This window comes from Dermacentor albipictus, unplaced genomic scaffold (assembly GCF_038994185.2).
Source record: "Dermacentor albipictus isolate Rhodes 1998 colony unplaced genomic scaffold, USDA_Dalb.pri_finalv2 scaffold_13, whole genome shotgun sequence".
NCBI classification, from domain to species: Eukaryota; Metazoa; Arthropoda; class Arachnida; order Ixodida; family Ixodidae; genus Dermacentor; species Dermacentor albipictus.
Window position 1 is genome coordinate 15110963 of NW_027225567.1, and position 18993 is coordinate 15129955.

Consider the following 18993-nt stretch of genomic DNA (forward strand, 5'->3'; position numbering starts at 1 on the left):
AGGGAGCTGGCACAGAGCTAAGCGCTCTGGTTGGGACAAGGCCCTCACATTCCCAGAAAATATGGCTTTGGTTAGCTATGGCATTTTTATCGCAGTTTTTGCACATTCGGTCAACCTCTCCATTTGTGAAGGTCGCTAAGCGATGAGGAGCGGTAAGGGTGTTAGTTTGAATTCGGCGGAAGACAGTGGCCTGCGCCTTCATGAGGCTCCTGTGTGGTATAGGGTATATTCTCCTGTCCTCTTTATATAGGCTAGCCAGTTCATTGTAGGAAGTCACTACCTCTCCTATCGGGGGGTCTTGTTCCAAGGAGAGCGTGATCCGATTTGTTAATCCTCGGGCCACTTTATGAGCCTTCTCGCTGCCGCGATTTCCCGAGTGAGCACGGACCCAGAGAAGATTGATTTTGGTTCTGTCATTCTGATTGAGGTTTCTCAGGATCTTGGCTGTACTAAGTCCCACACCGCACCTCATAAAGCTGATAATAGCGATATTTGAGTCCCCAAGAGCAGTGGGGGTAGTTGGGTTCATGATGGTCACAGTCACACAGCCATAGTGCTGGATTCAACTCGCGTCTCAGTTGGTTATTTCTACGGATGCAACACAGAATTTGAAGAAAGCCGGAGTTGCCATCTTTTCGAATCAGATTAACGAGTCTTTTGCTCTACGTCTCACTTATTATACACCAATATTTCTTGCAGAATTTCCTGCAATAATTCTGGCCATCAGAAAATTCAGGTGTACAGAAATTTATAGTAATAATTGTTACCGTTGCGCTTTCGGCTTCTACACATTCAACTTCTAATTATCGCTCGCACCTACTGACTATATTTAAAAAAAACTAAATCATGGGGTTTTGCGTGCCAAAACCACTTTCTGATTATGAGGCACGCCGTAGTGGAGGGCTCCGGAAATTTCGACCACCTGGGGTTCTTTAACGCGCACTTAAATCTAAGTGCACGGGTGTTTTCGCATTTCGCCCCCATCGAAATGCGGCCACCGTGGCCGGGATTCAATCCCGCGACCTCGTGCTCAGCAGCCCAACACCATAGCCACTGAGCAACCACGGCGGGTGACTATATTTTCGACATTGGCCCCGGATAATTTGTCTGAAGCCCGCTTTGTCTGGGTCCTCGGTCAGAGTAGATCCTATTTAAATGAATCAGCTGACTCGCTTGCATCGTCCTCAATAAATCGGCCAGTATTAAATAATCTTCCCGATTTCCTTATTTTAATAGGGGCTAGATTGAAACACCTTTTATTTCTAAATTGTTATGAATCATCCATACTTTGCGCGGATGATCTCGACATCTAAATTTCCAGTGGAACACGATCAAATGCCTTTCACAACAATGCGAGGTGACCTTATCAAGCTTCCGTTGTAGAGTTCCCGGCCTAAATTTTTACCTTCATGGATGTGGTTTATCCATGGCTAATCTCTGCTCATTTTGCAATGAACCGGAAACTATGGACTATTTCTTTCTTTCTTGCCACCGCTTCTCCTTCCTCCGCAGAATCTTCCTGTTACTGCCAACTAGTAAACTTGGTTTAGCGCTTACTACACCAAACATATTGTCCTTTGGCACCTGTCAATTGGGTACAAGCCATGGGTAAATGATTATTGTTGTCCACAGGTTCATTAAAGCATAATGAAGTTTTCGCTGCTAGGGTACCGACAGTGAGACACTTTATTATCATTTTATCTTAAATTTATGTACTGGCCCTTCAGAAATTTCTATTAGCATTTAGTTGCCTTATGGTTCGTTTTGAATGTTTGCCTTCACCCCCTTTCCTATCTTGTTCGACGCTCTTTTCAATCGACCTTGTGTGGCCAATCCCCCCTGTGGGTGCGAGCCATGTTTTGAAGCAACGACAACAGCTTAGTCTCGCCCACTTCACCCATCGCACCTCGCAGCACCATAGCCACAAGCCATCACTTCAGGCTCTTTCGAACATTAGTCTTGAAGTGCGTGTAAAGCAGCATTTAACTTCACGCAAGCTTAAAACAGAAGTAAGCAAGCCTAGCTTGAGACAGGGATGTTACTGGGGGAGGACAGTCAATAGAGGTTATCTGCTGGATATTGGGAGGGTAGTGCATCGACAGGTAAAATCTGAAGTCTGTTTTCATTGCTCGCTTTATTCTTTCTGTCTGGATGAACTCTGATAAAAAAAAATACTACGGTAAACTCTTATGCTGCAGTCATTCAAACAACGTTAAAATAATGGGTACTACATTGGTTATAGTACATTTTGGCACAGCTACTTTAATACTGCATGTCATGGCTTCTTAAATTTGAGGGAGAGGGGGGGGTTCATATGTAGCGTGCTAATCGGCTACATTAAAATGAATTCCTAGGTTTTACGCGCCGAAACTCCTACATGCTTATGAGGCACGCCGTACTGGGGGACTGCGGATGAATGTTGAACACCTGGGGTTCTTAACGAGCACCCAAAGCATGGTACACAGGTGTTATTGCATTTCGGCCCCATCGAAATGCGGCCGTCGTGGCCGGGATTTGATCCCGCGCGCTCGGGCATAGCAGGGCAACGCCACAACCGCTGCACCACCACGGCGAGTATTCGGCTCCATGTTTCTGTAGAAGTGTTAAGTGCTTGACGTTCGCAATGAAGGGACATTATTGCATAAGTTTAGGGCATAAATAATACAGAAACTTCCGAGTAAGCCTTTGGCTAAGTCTTGATAATATTTATATTTAAATTTTATTTATGCACACTGCAGCCCGTTAAGGCTATGGCAGGAGTGGGTGCACATGCGAGGAAAACTGATTACGATGTGCAGAAACAAGAACATAGAAATATAAACGATGTTAAGGAACTATACATCAGCAATAGCATTTAAATATTGAGAAATGGGTAACAAACGAACGTCGGTACGTAACAAATTCCACTGTTCAATCATGCGGGGAAAAACTGTATTTGAAAGTGTTAGTGCGTGGATGAAGTGGTCTGATATTAGAGGAATGATAAGCTCTAGTTGAAGTCAGGCAAGCAGGCATTAAAAGGAAGAGATCTGATAGGTGATCAAGATAGTTTTTATAAGAATAGAAAATCTTCAGACATGCTATGTGCCGCCGTCTAGAAAGAAACTGGAGGTTTAATTTCGCAAGAGCAGCTGATGGTGAAAAGTCTCGGTTGAAGCGACGGTAAACGAAACAAATAGCCTTCCTGTGGACCGACTCAATACAATTAATTTCATATTGTTTATATGGGTTCCATACGGAGGAAGCATATTCTAAAGCTAGGCGAATCACTGCAGTGTTTTCTATGCTACTAATTTAGTGTCCCTCGTAGCAGCAGACAACGTCCAGTGGATGTAACCAAGTTTCTTTAACGATTTACTACAAATGTAATCTATATGTTTAGACCAAGACAAGGTGGGTGTAAAAATGACGCCTAAATATTCGTATTGAAAAACTCGTGTTAGTGGCATATATAATCATTACGTACGGGCATCTGTTGGTTAGTAAAAGACATAACAGTTTTATCAAAATTTATGCTCATTTTCCAAGTAGCACACCAGTCACAAAATGAAACAAAGGCATGTTTAAGGCGCTGATGATCAGCGAGTGAGTCAACTGGGCTATACATAACACAATCATCTGCATACAGGCGTATTTCTGAAGTAACATGGTCTGGAAGGTTGTTAATAAGCAATAAGAATAGTAGAGGGCCAAGTACGGATCCCTGTGGGACTCCTGAGGTGACGTAGACTACAGAAGAATCCGCAGAATCATAGCATACGAATTGGGAACGCAAAGAAAGGAAACTGGAAATCCAAGACACTGAGGGTTATTTAGAATATTTTGGAGTTTCAAAAGCAATTTAGAGTGTAGTACTGTGTCAAAAGCTTTGCTAAAGTCAATGAAAATGGTGTCAATCTGATTACCTAAGTCTATGTAATGGGAAAGGTCATGAGTGAACTCCGTAAGTTGGGTTACAGTACTAAAACCGCGCCTGAAGCCATGCTGCAAGCTGTTCAATAGGTTATTATTTTCAAGAAACAGTATTATATGCTTATAGATAATGTGTTCTAGTATTTTACATGAGGTTGCAGTTAAAGAAATAGGCCTATAGTTAGATAAAAGCTGTCTGTCACCAGATTTATATAAAAGTAGTACTTTAGCTCTTTTCCAGGAAGAAGGCACAACGCCACTATTAAGGGACTTCTAACATATAATGAACAGATATTTAAATGTCCATAGCGAGAATCGTACTAAAAAGGAATTCCATCAGGACCGGCTGGTTTTTTTATTATATAAGTTTAGTATGAGATTCAAAACACCTTCTATATGCTAATGTTGATATCATCAATTGCATATGAATCGTTAGTTGTAAATATTGAACGACTGGAATCATCCGAGGCGAACAGTGACTGAAAATAGGTATTAAGCGCTTATGAAATCTCTAATGGATCGTTAACAACACTGTTGTTGATTTTAAAAGATGTGGAAAAAGAAGAGCCAGAGATATGTGAAGCGGTATGAGCCTTCGAATACAAGATGAAGAAGCGCGGGAACCGGGGGGACAGAAGAAGAGAAGAGAGAAGTGAGAAATAAATGTAGACAAGATGGACGCCAGTTCCACAGCAATGCTTTAAGTCTACTGTGTCCTTTAACTAGGAACGCTACAATATTTTGGCGCAGCCGACAACTGACTCCAACATGTGGGTGACATTTTTCCTCGAGGAGACCTCCGCAGAGAAGATCATCTTTTCGAGATACCAAGCTCAAGACGAACCAGCGGTGGAACTACCTCGCGAACTCAACTCGGCAGACCTCGTGAACCTGGTTTTAGAGAAGGCTTCCATAGACATTGCTGAACTACGTCGGAAGGGTGCGGTGAAAGTGAACTTGCGTCTGGCGATCTTCGACGAATTAGTTCTTGAACCCATGCGTCGAAAGGACACTGCATCACGGTCTTCGACAGAAGAGGTGAGCCTCGTTTTGAAAGCTCTTCAGCTACAACAAGAACAGATGGCGCAACAAAACCAACTGGTGACGTCACTTATAAGCTCTCTAAACGCTGAGAAGCCGGCGACTAAATTTGTCGAACCCGATACTTTCGACGGCAAGTCTTCAAGCCCAGAAAGTTGGCTTGAATTCTATGAATATGCTGCTGGGAAGAACAAATGGCACTCTAATGAGGACAAAATTACCAACATGCGTAGTTATTTAAGAGGTGTTGCACGTAAGTGGTACGATCTGCACATTATTGAAGATGTTGGCAACTCTTGGCACCAGTGGAAGGAAAAATTCTTGAAGACATTCCGAAGCAACCCAGTGCAAAGATGGGACGCCGCGCTCAATTTCAAATTCACGCAGGGCTCCCCCGTCGAGTATTTCTTTGAAAAACGCCGCCTTTTAAAGCTGGCCGAGCCTATGCTTCCTCCTTCTGCCATAGTAGCTCTAATAATGCACGGATTGCCCGCGGAAGTCCTGAAGATAGCGCAAGCACGATCACCTAAAACTATAGACGGGCTCTTGGAGTGCCTTCACGACATACCATCTACTTCAGACGAAAATATAACCGCTGGCTCAAGCAGTCGCTTCAGACGGACCGGCGCGGATTGGTCAAGCCGTAATCCGCGAGAACCGAGCCGCCTTGCAGGCAGTACCGAGAGCTTGGGTTGGCGTGCTCCCAGAGGTCGAGTGAATAATGTCGACAACGACCCTGTCCCCATACTTTCAGACGCTCAAGAGTCTCCGACAACAAAAAACTAATAAACAAGGGTGATCAGTCCGACCCGATGACCACAACTGAGACTGTTTATTTAACTTGCTCTAGCTTACTTCACATTCCTGTCAAAGTGGGAAACAGACATATGATGGCTTTGGTTGACAGCGGTGCTTCTGTGTCTATAATAAATGCCAAGCTGGTAGATTCAAGTCACCTGCATAGTGGAAGAGTACTACGGGTGCAAGGGTACGATGGAAAAGTGACAATGCATAATCAGTGGGCCTCAGTAAACATCGAGTTCCAAGGTCATGAAATAGAGAGTGACGTACTGGTGATAACGGGGGTGACGTACGACTTTCTGCTATCCAGACCAGACATAAAGAAACTAAAAATCAACGTATATTGGGACGATGCAGTTTTAGTGGAAGGACTATCAAGGGAAGAGACACAGCAAGATAGAAAAGATAACCTGAGAATTGTCAAGTGCGCGGAAGATATTGCAACGACCTACCCTGAACTGGTATGCGTAGGAAGCTATCCACAAGAGATGAAGTCGCACAAGGTGCCTTTCGAACTAACTGACAAGACCGTCATCCGAAAATCACCTTATAACATGTCACGAGAACGTAAGATATGGTTGAACAAAGAATTGCAGGAGATGCTAGACGCCGATATAATCCGGCCTTCGGTGTCGCCCTTCGCTTCTCCCATAACTATTGCGCCGAAGGAAGATGGAACTTTCCGACTGTGCACAGATTACAGGGTTCTCAATCGCCAAACAGACCTTATACCATTTCCCATGCCGAAGATAGACACGATTATAGATGAGACAGGTGGTTGCCGGATTTTTTCACGCATTGACTTGTGCAAAGGTTTCTGGCAGATCCCGCTAACCGAAGAAACAAAAATGTACACTGCTTTTATCACGCCCTTTGATCTGTACGAGTATAACCGGCTTCCTTTCGGCTGGAAAAACTCGCCAGCATGGTTCCAGAAGATTATGAACGAAGTCCTGAAGCCTTTTCTGGGTGTCTTTTGTAACGTGTACATAGACGATATTATCGTCTTCTCCAAAACAGAGGCTGAACATCAGGAACACCTTTCTCAGGTATTAAATGCCTTGAGCTTGGCACAACTCAAGGTTAATTTTAAGAAAAGTGCATTCTTTCAAAGAAAAGTTGTGTTTCTTGGAAGAGTATTTGATGGGACTACCAAAAGCACGAAACAAGAGTCCGTCGAGAGAATATCCCAACTGGTTAAACCGTATGACGTCCACTCATTGCGTGTATTTTTGGGATTAGCAGGACATTTCAGACCTTTCATAAAAGACTTTGCTATAAAAACAAGATGCCTCACGCGCCTAACGCAGAAAGAAGTTCCATTTGAGTGGGATGAGGAATGTGAGAGAGTCTACCGTGATCTGGTGCACAGAATCTCTGCTGACCCTATTCTACGCATACCAGATTTCACTTTACCCTTTGAACTGAATACCGACGCCTCACATTATGGAACAGGTGCAGTCTTGTACCAGAAATGTCCAGAAGCATCCGGCCGAGAAAAGCGACATGTAGTAGGCTACTACAGCTACACCCTCAAGCCACCTGAAGTCAACTACACCACTACTGAAAAGGAAGCTCTTGCTGTCCTTAAAGCAATTCAGTACTTCCGTACGTACCTAGAAGGTGCGAAGTTTACTTTGTTCACGGATCACCAGGCACTCACTCATCTCTTGAATATGACCCAACCTAAGGGACGTATCGCCAGATGGGTGAACTACTTGCAGCAGTTTGATTTCACCATCTCCCACAGACCTGGACCCCTTTTGACTGATGCAGATGCATTGTCTCGACTGATGATACAGGCCAATAAAGAACAATCGGAAGAAATCAATGAAGTAAAATTGTGGGAAGGCACTGAACAATTAATTTTTATGGCAGGTCGCTATCAAGTCCCGCCAACGCTGGTTCCCAAGGTGCTTTATTTGTACCACGATAGTCCAGAATCTGGAGGACACGACGGATTTTGGCGCACATACAACAAGCTAGTCAAGAGATTTACGTGGCCTCACATGAAAGAAGACGTCAATCAATACGTTCGTTCATGCCACATTTGTCAAGTCAACAAAGTGAAATACAAGCAGCCTACAGACGCCATGATAATACCTTGCCACTCGAACGTGCCTTTTGAAGTTATACACCTGGATTTTGCCGAGCTAAATAAGAAACGAGGAGGAGTCCGAAAAACGCAAGCTTTTCTTCTGGCCATAGATGAGTGCACCAGGATGGTCGCGGCACGGGCAGGACAAGAAGATGCGAATAGTGTCATCGCCCTCCTCAAACGGGATATGTTTAGGACAACCAGAAAGATCGTATGTGACAACGGAGCAGCGTTCAAGAGTGAAAAATTAGCAAGATGGGCTCGAGACCACAATATATAAATCAAATTCTGTGCACCATACCATCCCGCGGCGAATGGGCTTGCAGAGCGTGCTATACGAGATGTGAAGCAATACATCAGGATGTACGATAGTTTCCCTGGTGGATGGAAATGCTCTTTAGAAGCAGCTGTAAGACATCACAATCGCTCCTACACCAGTGGCTTGGGATGCAGCCCGCAGTTCGCTTCTTCAGGAGAGACCCCTATTCTTCAAGCGGATTTTGAACTGGGGCTGTTAGACAATCTCAAGATCGTCGAGGAAAGGAAACAAAAATCACAGGAGGAGAGGTACCGTAAACGAATGAAAAAAAATTTTGACAAGAGACATTGCTCAGCTATCCCAGACATTCAAGTCACCGACCTCATCCTAGTTAGGAAAGGAGTAAGAGAATCCAGTGCCAAATTTTATGGTCCTTACTCTGTGACAAAGACAGCCACTCAGAAAGGAATATTGAAGACTTTGTGGTACGTTGGTGAACGGGGCTCAGTTGAATGTGCTTCGATTGGAAACGTTTTCAAGTATTACCCCAGGAGGGGTTAGCAAAAGAAACCTGGAAGGGTGAAGCGGTATGAGCCTTCGAATAGAAGATGAAGAAGCGCGGGAACCGGGGGGACAGAAGAAGAGAAGAGAGAAGTGAGAAATAAATGTAGACAAGATGGACGCCAGTTCCACAGCAATGCTTTAAGTCTACTGTGTCCTTTAACTAGGAACGCTACTGGACTGGACTGAACTAGGACTGTGATGCGGGACCTGCTGTCTTAGAAAAGTTGCGACGATTAGAGCTTTTTACAAGAGAGTTGGTGGAATCGCACCAGTTATACCGAATGTTGTCAATGAAAATATGGTCAAACCTAATCTTAACAGAAGACACATTGTTGTGATGCTGACTGGACGCCTCCCATAGTTTCTTATAAATACCATGAACTCTGAGAGAAAAGTCATCAGAAAGCCTAAGTCCGGAAACCGTAAGCTTAAAACCATTCTTCAGCAAAGTAAGCTTATCATTAAAATCAAGCATTTTCAAAATTACCAAGCGTGGATGGTTTTCACGAGCTCGTCCGAAACGATGGAGGCGTTTCGATGCGAGGACACTGAATGCCAAGATTTTATTGAAATAACTCAGATATTTTGGAAAGAAGGGAATCTTGAGTTGGCCAGAATTTATGGGGGTTAGACTTGAGCAGTTTCTGTAACTTAACATTATAGAAGAAATTTTTGGCCGAGTTCATTTTTTACCTGAGCGTACAAAACGCATGCCTGATGATTGTTCGAGCGTTTAGTGCGAAATCTACCAGCACGTAGTGATAAGTGCAGCAGTTCCCGGTCCATCCAGGGAAGGTTATTGTTTTTTTTCTTAGTTTTCAAAGGAACGAATCGATATATACATGACTTTACAATGCTTTCAAAACACGCCATGAACGCATCAACGTCACTAGATAGTCCAAGTCCCAAAAATGCGCCGAAATTATTGGATAGTTCATCTATGATACGGGCGTCATCAACTCTAGAAAAGTCTCGAAACGTGGACAGCGTAAAACTTTGGTTATCGATCGGCCTGTTTACAGGTAGAAAAACAGCGTTGTGATCCGAGATACCATCAATTATTTCGTACTTGTAACCCGTCTTGGCAAAATCAGTGCTGAGAAAAATCAAATCCAGTACTGTGTCACCACGGGTGCGACTGTGAATGACCTGCTTTAAGCCAACAGGTAACGAGAATTCAACGAATTTCCTGTTTAATGCATTACCACGATCAAAAAATGAGAGAGACGTCCAGTCGATTCCGGGAGCATTAAAATCACCCAGTAAGATAAAATTTGAGGATGCTAAATTCTCTTGCAGTAAAAGTTGGTCCAGGTTGTCAAGAGTTTCCCACAAACTATTGGGGGGACGATAGAAAATGCACATGTTTAAGATTTGTTTACCGTAGTAAAGTCTACAGCAGACTGATTCTATATCTAGTGGAGAGAAGATGACGTTGAATTTGAAATCGGAGCGAAAAAGCAATGCAACACGACCTCCTCTTTGATTATGACGATCATTTCGCACGGTGACGTAACCTGGCGGTGCAAACTCTGAGTCATGAATTCCCGTAAGTAACCAAGTTTCGGTGATACCAATAATGTGAGGTGAACAGGACAAAACAAGGGCAAGAAAAAGGGGAAATTTATTAGCTATACTTTTAGCGTTGATGTTCATAATGGTAAGATCTTATTGGGTTGTAGAAGAAGGCCAGCCAGTTGCTGACTGTGATGCGGGACCTGCTGTCTTAGAAAAGTTGCGACGATTAGAGCTTTCTACAAGAGAGTTGGTGGAATCGCACCAGTTATACCGAATGTTGTCAATGAAAATATGGTCAAACCTAATCTTAACAGAAGACACATTGTTGTGATGCTGACTGGACGCCTCCCATAGTTTCTTATAAATACCATGAACTCTGGGAGAAAAGTCATCAGAAAGCCTAAGTCCGGAAACCGTAAGCTTAAAACCATTCTTCAGCAAAGTAAGCTTATCATTAAAATCAAGCATTTTCAAAATTACCAAGCGTGGATGGTTTTCACGAGCTCGTCCGAAACGATGGAGGCGTTCGATGCGAGGACACTGAATGCCAAGACTTTATTGAAATAACTCAGATATTTTGGAAAGAAGGGAATCTTGAGTTTCATCAACAGTTTCTAATAAGCCATGCAAAATAATGTTGTTCTGCCTAGACGGATTTTCTAGATCCTCATTCTTTCCAGTCAACTCAGTCACTGTACGCTTCAGTGCACCTATTTCGTAATGTAACTGACCATTTTCAGGCCGTGAAGAAGGGGTGGCCAATGCCTTTTCAACTTCAAGGGGGGTATGGTAGCACGATTCAACGACGGGACAAAAGAAGACACAAAGGGACCCTTTGTGTCCCTTTGTGTCTTCTTTTGTCCCGTCTTTGAACGGCGCTACCATACCCCCCTTGAAGATGCATTACCAACAAGCCCACATTACAACCCGCGTGAGCCTTTTCAACAGCAGAAATGCGCAATTCAAGTGCCTCGAAGCGCATATCAACAGAACTTTTTATCTCTGCAATGTAGCGAGCCATATCCTTATTGTTAGTCAATATTTCAGTCAAAAGTTGTACAAGCACGGGATGATCGAAGTTCGACAATGCTTCCACAACCACCAGCTCTCCAGTAGGATTAGAAGCCCTCGGCGAATTAGCAGAGCGGCTTGAATGGCCCAAAGAAGCGCGACCCTTTTTAGCAGATTTAGTCGACCAGGTTCCCGTAGTGGGTCCATGGTTAAGCTCGATATCACCTTTCAAGAGAAGGCGGTTGAGGGCCGTCAACATAACAGAGCATACATCATGAAAAAAAAAGTGGCTGTGGGCAGCACAGCAACAGCAAAAGACGATCGTCCAACTTTAAACAATGAGCATTTTTGTGGCAACATACCTGCAAAGCAAGAAACAGCATTTAGGGGGCATTCCGTAGCTGTTGCCAAGCTGCCCATTGATGAGGGCAACCACACACAGGGCTTTTAACCCCCTGCCTGATGATGTCGCTGAGCTGGGAGGGTTGCCGATTGGTTCGTCAGGAGTGGCAACGTTGAGGGCGGTGTCTAGCGGCATAGATGAGCAGATTGGTGGCACGCACCCATGACACACGTCGGCGATAGTGCAGACCTGCGCAGCTTCCTCGATCTCAGCCACGTGCCATTGCACCGGTGATGATGCAATCAGCCGCGTGAAGGCAGCAGCAGGGACGGTGGTTCCGAGGAAAAGGCTGGCAAACTGCATAAGCAAGAAACAGCATTTAGGCGGCATTCCGCAGCTGTTGCCAAGCTGCCAAGCATTTGAATGCCAACACTCGCAATGGATCATTATTTTTGACATTACTAAAAAAATTGGTTTCCCTGTACCCCTACCTAATTGTAGAATTTTGAAGCTGGTCCTTGTCTTCAAACAAACCGCTGACGCTAAACCAGCTTCAAGGAGATCGTTTGAAGCCAGGCAAGGAAAGGTCGTGCTCCATACGCGCCCATCATTCCCATGATAGCGGAAAAGCCACATGGACAATGCACGCAGACACTTTCACCAAATTTCCTTCTAGTACATTTAGTACGAAACTATATAATTTTCTGCTTTTTCGTTGCACTTTCGTAAATGCCTTCGGTTCGGCAACAGCTGACGCCATAAAGTGCAACTACCGTGGCGATCAGGGCTGCTATCGCTTGTGCCGCCGCGTTCTAATTTCGCCGGCTCATCTGGTCGTGCTATTGTGCGCTAAAGCGAACGCCTCCTTTGCCTATTCTTTATTTCGCTTCGCGCGCCAGCTGCGCTAAGACGTGACTGGAGAACTGAAAAAGAAAGTCGTGGTTTCGCCTGAAGGGTGCGGAATTGACAGCGATATCAAGACATCATGCGAAGTAAAGCTCGTAGTGTTACGGACAGTATAAGTTAGAGCAAACATTGACCAACTAAACATGCTGGCATCGGCGGAAAGTTTTCATGGTCCCTGGGAGGAGGGGGGCCTGGGGCCCGACCAGCTTCCAGGAACTCTCTCTCTATCTCTCCCTCATATATATATATATATATATATATATATATATATATATATATATATATATATATATATATATATATATATATATATATATATATATATATATATATATATATATTGTCGCGGTACAACGCGGACAGACCACAGAAAGACGTTCTTCACGAACAACCGGACAATCTGTTCAAAAACAAACAGAGCAGAGACGTCTCCTTCGTCATCACCCAATCTCGCTCTGACCCACTAGGCGGAGTCAGTTAGTGCTCCCAATTTCGTCGTCGTCTGCATAGAATACACGCGTCATTTGACCCTCCCTACGAGAGCATCGTCCCGATGCTAGACAAGAAATGTCAGTTGCGGAAGTAAAGGCCGCTAGCATAGTTATTCGCTCACATACGGCTTCATGCGGACAACGTGCACAAGTTCAGGACGGTGTGTGCGGCGCCGCGTACAGTTCGGATTATCGGGAACGACCTCGTAGGTGACATCACTGAGGCGCCGCAATACCCGATATGGTCCGAAGTATCGCCTTAACAGTTTCTCGCAGTGGCCTCGTTTCCGTACGGGTGGCCAAACCCATACTCTGTCGCCGACTTCATAGGTAACTGTTATACGGTGAAGATCGCAGCGGCCCGCGTCGTAGTCTTGTTGCTGGCAGATCCGCAAGCGCGCGAGCTGCCGAGCTTCTTCTGCGCGTTGCGTAAACACATCGGCGTCCGTATCAGCGTCGTCAAAGTCGTGTGGAAGCATCGCATCCAGCATCGTTCGTACTTCTCGACCGTGAACAAGGGTGAACGGAGTCATGCGCGTCGTCTCTTGTTTCGCCGTGTTATATGCAAAGGTGAAACGGTAGGATGTCGTCCCAATTTTTATGTTCGGTATCCACGTACATTGACAGCATGTCTTCAATGGTTTTGTTTAAGCGCTCTGTTAACCCATTGGTTTGTGGATGGTAGGCGGTTGATTTTCGATGGGCCGTTCCACTTAGTAGCAAGACGTGATCTAAAAGTGCAGCCGTAAATGCGGTTCCTCGGTCTGTTATTACGACGGTTGGTGCGCCGTATCGCAACACCACATGCTCAATGAAAAAGCGCGCTACCTCGGCTGCTGTGGTGCTCTGGATTGCCTTTGTTTCAGCGTAACGTGTGAGATAGTCGGTTGCGACGATAACAAAACGATTGCCCGCAGTAGAAGTAGGAAGTGGGCCCAAAATATCCATACCGATTTGATCAAATGGTCTTCGAGGGATCTGGACGGGTTGTAGGAGGCCGGCTGGTTTCGTCGGAGGCGACTTGCGCCTCTGGCAGTCGAGACAAGTGCGAACGTGATGTGTCACGGTGGTGGTAAGTCTCGGCCAGTAGTACCGTTGCTGCACTCTGGCTAATGTTCGCGTGTAGTCTAAGTGACCAGAAGTCACCTCGTTGTGGCAAGCTTGAAGTATTTCCGTACGAAGAGCTGCAGGAATGACAAGCAGATAGGGGGACCCGGTAGAAGAAATTTTTTTTTGTAAAGTACCTTGGCCCGTAAACAAAACGACAATAGTCCTCTTGCGAAAACTCTAGGTAGTTTCGCAGATCTTCCCTCCAAGTAATTGATCAGTTCAAGCAACTCAGGGTCGTTCCGTTGTTGTTGCGCGATGGCGGATGTGTCCATAAAACAAAGAAATGCTGAGTCTTCTTCTTCGGGCGGAGCAGGTGACTCTATCGGCGATCGAGACAAGCAGTCAGCATCCGTATGTCGTTTGCCCGACTTGTATGTGACAGTCATGTCGAACTCTTGCAGCCTTATGCTCCAACGTACCAGTCGTCCGGAAGGATCTTTAAGGTTCGTCAACCAGCATAGTGAATGGTGGTCGCTGATAACTGTGAAGTGGCGGCCATACAAATATGAGCGAAATTTCATAACCGCCCATACCACGGCGAGGCATTCTTTCTCAGTTGTGGAGTAATTAGCCTCTGTACGTGAGAGTGTTCTACTTGCATAGGCAAGCACTCTTTCTGTGTCGTCTTGCCGCTGCACAAGAACAGCTCCCAAGCCAACATTGCTGGCATCAGTGTGGAGCAATGTAGGAGCGGTCTCATCAAAGTGAGCAAGCATTGGAGGTCTCTGGAGACGTTGCCGCAAGTCGTTGAATGCACCTTGCTCTTCGTCGCCCCATACAAAAGCAACGTCGTCTCTCGTCAGGCGAGTTAATGGCGACGCAATGCGCGGAAAGTCTGCAATAAACCGCCGGTAATAGGCACAGAGGCCGAGGAAGCACCTGACAGCCTTTTCATCGGATGGTACGGGAAACTGTGCGACGGCTGCAATTTTTTCAGGATCCGGCCGGACACCTGCGTGGCTGACGACGTGACCGAGAAACTGCAGTTCCGCGAAGCCAAAGTGGCACTTCTGCGGCTTCAGGGTGAGGCCGGCGGACCGTATGGACTGCAGAACCGCTTCAATCCGTTCGAGGTGTTCTTCAAACGTTGCGGAGAAAACGATGTCGTCGTCGAGATACACTAAGCAGGTTTTCCACTTCAGACCGGAAAGTACAGTATCCATGAGGCGTTGGAACGTAGCAGGGGCGGAACACAAGCCGAAAGGCAAGACTTTAAATTCGTATAGGCCATCTGGCGTCACGAAAGCAGTTTTTTCACGATCTCTCGGGTCTACTTCAATTTGCCAATATCCGCTTTTTAAGTCCATTGAAGAGAAGTAACGTCCCTGTCGAAGCCTGTCGAGCGAATCATCTATACGGGGAAGTGGGTATACGTATTTTTTGGTCACCTTATTTAGCTTTTGGTAGTCCACACAGTAACGCAAGCTGCCGTCTTTTTTCTTGACCAGAACAACAGGAGATGCCCAGGGACTCGTTGATGGTTGGATCACGTCGTCGTCAAGCATTTTTGTCACTTGTTGTATGGCTTCACGTTCTCTAGGAGCCACACGATATGGATTTTGGTGAATAGGTCTCGCCGTATCCTCTATAATTATTCGGTGCTTTGTTAGGGGCGTCCGACCGACGCTGGACGTCGACGCAAAGCAGTCGTTGAACTTGGCCAATAGCGTAAGAAGGCGATCTCGTTCGTGCTGCGACAAAGCAGTGCTAACGTCCAGTACAGGAGCTGGGTCTTGCATAGGTGCTTCTTCGAGTAGTGAACAGCAGCCACGAACATACGCAACGGTGTCAAAATAAGCCACAGCCATGCCCTTGGGAAGGTGCCGCCGCTCTGTGCTAAAATTTGTTAGCAACAGGTTTGTGCGCCCGTCGGTGACATTCACGATTCCTCGTGCGACCGAGATACCGTGAGTAAACAACAACGTGGTTATTTGGTCGGCTACTCCTTCGCAATGAAACGGTATGTCACATGCTACCGAATCTAGGGCACACGATCGACGGGGGATGACGACGTCGTCTTCTGTTAAACGAAATCAGTTGTGTTGCGGCGATAAGCAATGGACTAAGCCGGAGCTCTCACAAAACGCCACCATGCGTTCCGGGATGTTAATTACGGCGCCATATTCCTTTAGGAAGTCCATTCCAATAATCAAATCTTTGCAGCATACAGGAAGGATGATGAAAGCGGCCACAAAAGAAGAATCCCCGATGTTACCTCTAGTGGTACATCTTCCAGTAGGCATCAGTAATTGGCCGCCTGCCATCCTTATGTGGGGTCCCGTCCATGGCGTCTTTACTTTCTTCAGGCGGAGGAAGAGTTCCTGACTCATTATAGAGAAGTCAGCACCAGTGTCGACTAACGCTGTCACCGGCTGCCCATCCACGAAAACATCAATGTCGGAGCTCACAATTTCTTCAGTGTTTATCGGCTTCACGTCGTTCTGCAGCGAGAATGTTGGGGGCTTTTTAGTGTCTTGCGGCGGACCTGCAACCTTGCCCCCAGAGGTCACGGCCTTCAGTTTCCCCGACGGGGGATGGGCGACCTTCGTCCTCGGAGCTCCGCAAAAGTACGTCCAGTAGATGAAGCCATCTGATGTGGAAGGGTTGGAGAGCGCGACCGACGGCCGAAATCGGACCGATAATTGGGCACGGATTCGTCATTCGGGTGCGCTATTGGGGGTCCCTGAAAAGCAGCGTCGTCGCGGCGTAACATGGCGTCATCATTTGCACGTCGACCATACTGCCACGGACGAAAAGGTCGAAATGATGTGTCACGATGCCAGCAATGACGCGAAATATGGCCGGCGCATCCGCAGTGAAAACAGAGTGGGCGCCTATCGACAGTGCGCCATACGTCGGTTCTGCGAAGTTGCGGCCGTCCCGTAGCGCCGTTTTGCAGCGGTGACCAAGACGCGGCGAACGACGGCTGGCGGTATGACTGAAGCGGTGTAACGGCTGCGCGCTTCGAAGCCTCCTCTTGTGGCGGCGACCAAGGAGCGGCTCGGAGGTTGGTGGTACGGCGATGTGGCTGCAGCCGGTGGTGGACATCGGACAGCGGCAGCGTAACTCAGGGGTCGCTGGTGGTCTTGAAGATCGGTTACCGGGAACGCCTGCCGGATTTCGTCACGCACCACTTCGGTGATTGACGCGACGGGTCTATCAATTGTCGGTGCCATGATCTTTTGAACTTTCTCTCTGATGAGCTCTCTGACCAACTCACGCAAGGAGTTCTGATACTGGGCAGTCACTGCGGCGGCATGGATTGTAGTGCTGGCTGACAGTCGATCGTATTGCCTGCACCTTTGATGAAGGGCCCGCTCAGTAGCCGTAGCCTCTTTGATAAACTCAGTGACAGTTACTGGTGGATTGCGCACAAGCCCGGCGAACAGCTGCTCTTTTACACCTCGCATGAGGTAGCGCAACTTCCTATTTTCGGTCATGTTCGGGTCGGCTCTACGAAAGAGGCGGGCCATGTCCTCGGCGAACATTGTGACCGACTCATTAGGTTGTTGCATGCGTAGCTCCATCATTTGCTGGGCGCGGTCGCGTCGGTCGGCACTCGCAAAAGTTTCCGTGATCCTCTGCCTAAAGTCATACCAGCTCGTGAGGCTACCCTCGCGGTTCTCGAACGAAGTACGGCCACTGTCGTCAAGGGCGAAATAGACGTGGGAGAGCTTTTGCTGCTCAGTCCACTGATTAATCTGTGCGACGCGTTCATACTTGTCCAGCCAGTCTTCAATGTCTTCGAAGACTGCACTGCGATAGCGATCGGGAACCAGCAAATGCAGAACGGTTACCTGTTGTGGAGTGGGAAACCGACTGGTTTGGGGTGCTTGTGGTGGACTGGTTTCGGCCATTGCGAGATGTTTGCAACTCCTGGAGAGAGGTGGTTGAAGAGCGGAAAACTCCAGGGCAAGGCCTAGCAGTCGACGGCTAAAGCGATGTACGGGTGTCGTAACTGGTGACAACGCGTCCGGGCTAGATGAACAACTCCCAGAAGGACTCCGACGCATCAGACGCGGTGCGGTCAGAACCCAGCACCTCCACCAGTGTCGCAGTACAGCGCGGACAGAACACAGAAAGACGTTCTTCACGAACAACCGGACAATCTGTTCAAAAACAAACAGAGCCAGAGACACGTCTTCGTTATCCCCCAATCTCGCTGTGACCCACTAGGCGGAGTCCGTTAGTGCTCCCATCGTCGTCGTCGTCTGCATAGAACACACGCGTCAATATATATATATATATATATATATATATATATATATATATATATATGACATGCTGACGAAGATGACGATTTAAGCTTGGGTGGAAGAAGACGACGCTCTGGACATCGCGCGCTGTCTACCATCTTGTCAGCTGCTAAAATTATTGTACATACCCTGTAAATCCTGTAAATATACTCCTGACTACTTTTAACCCCGTAACATTTTAGTGGAGGTTGCGAGATCATTATCAAGACGGATTTACGTAGCGCGCAATCCTTGGCTGCGTCTACAATGCCAGTTCAAGGCGAGGATGCTTCGGGCACGTCGGCACCCACGCCCACCGTCATTCTAGAGTGACCCCGCGACCCACGAACCTTTTCTGGCACCAACAACACTGATGTTGAATACTGGCTTGAACTGTATGAGCAGGTGAGCGCCAGCAACCACTGGGACCAGACCGTCATGCTGGCTAATTTGATAATTTACCTCGCGGGCACGGCATGCGTCTGGTCTCAAACCCACGAGGAGGAACTTACTAGCTCGGACATTTGTGAACAGAAGCTCAAGGATTTGTTTGGCAAGCCTGTTGGACGTCAGCGCGCCGCCCAACAAGACCTCGCTTCGCGTGTCCAGACGTGCACTGAAGCTTACTTCACGTACATCCAGGACGTGCTCGCTCAGTGCCGCAAAGTGGATTCATGAATGCTAAGCTTCGGAATCGTGTCAAG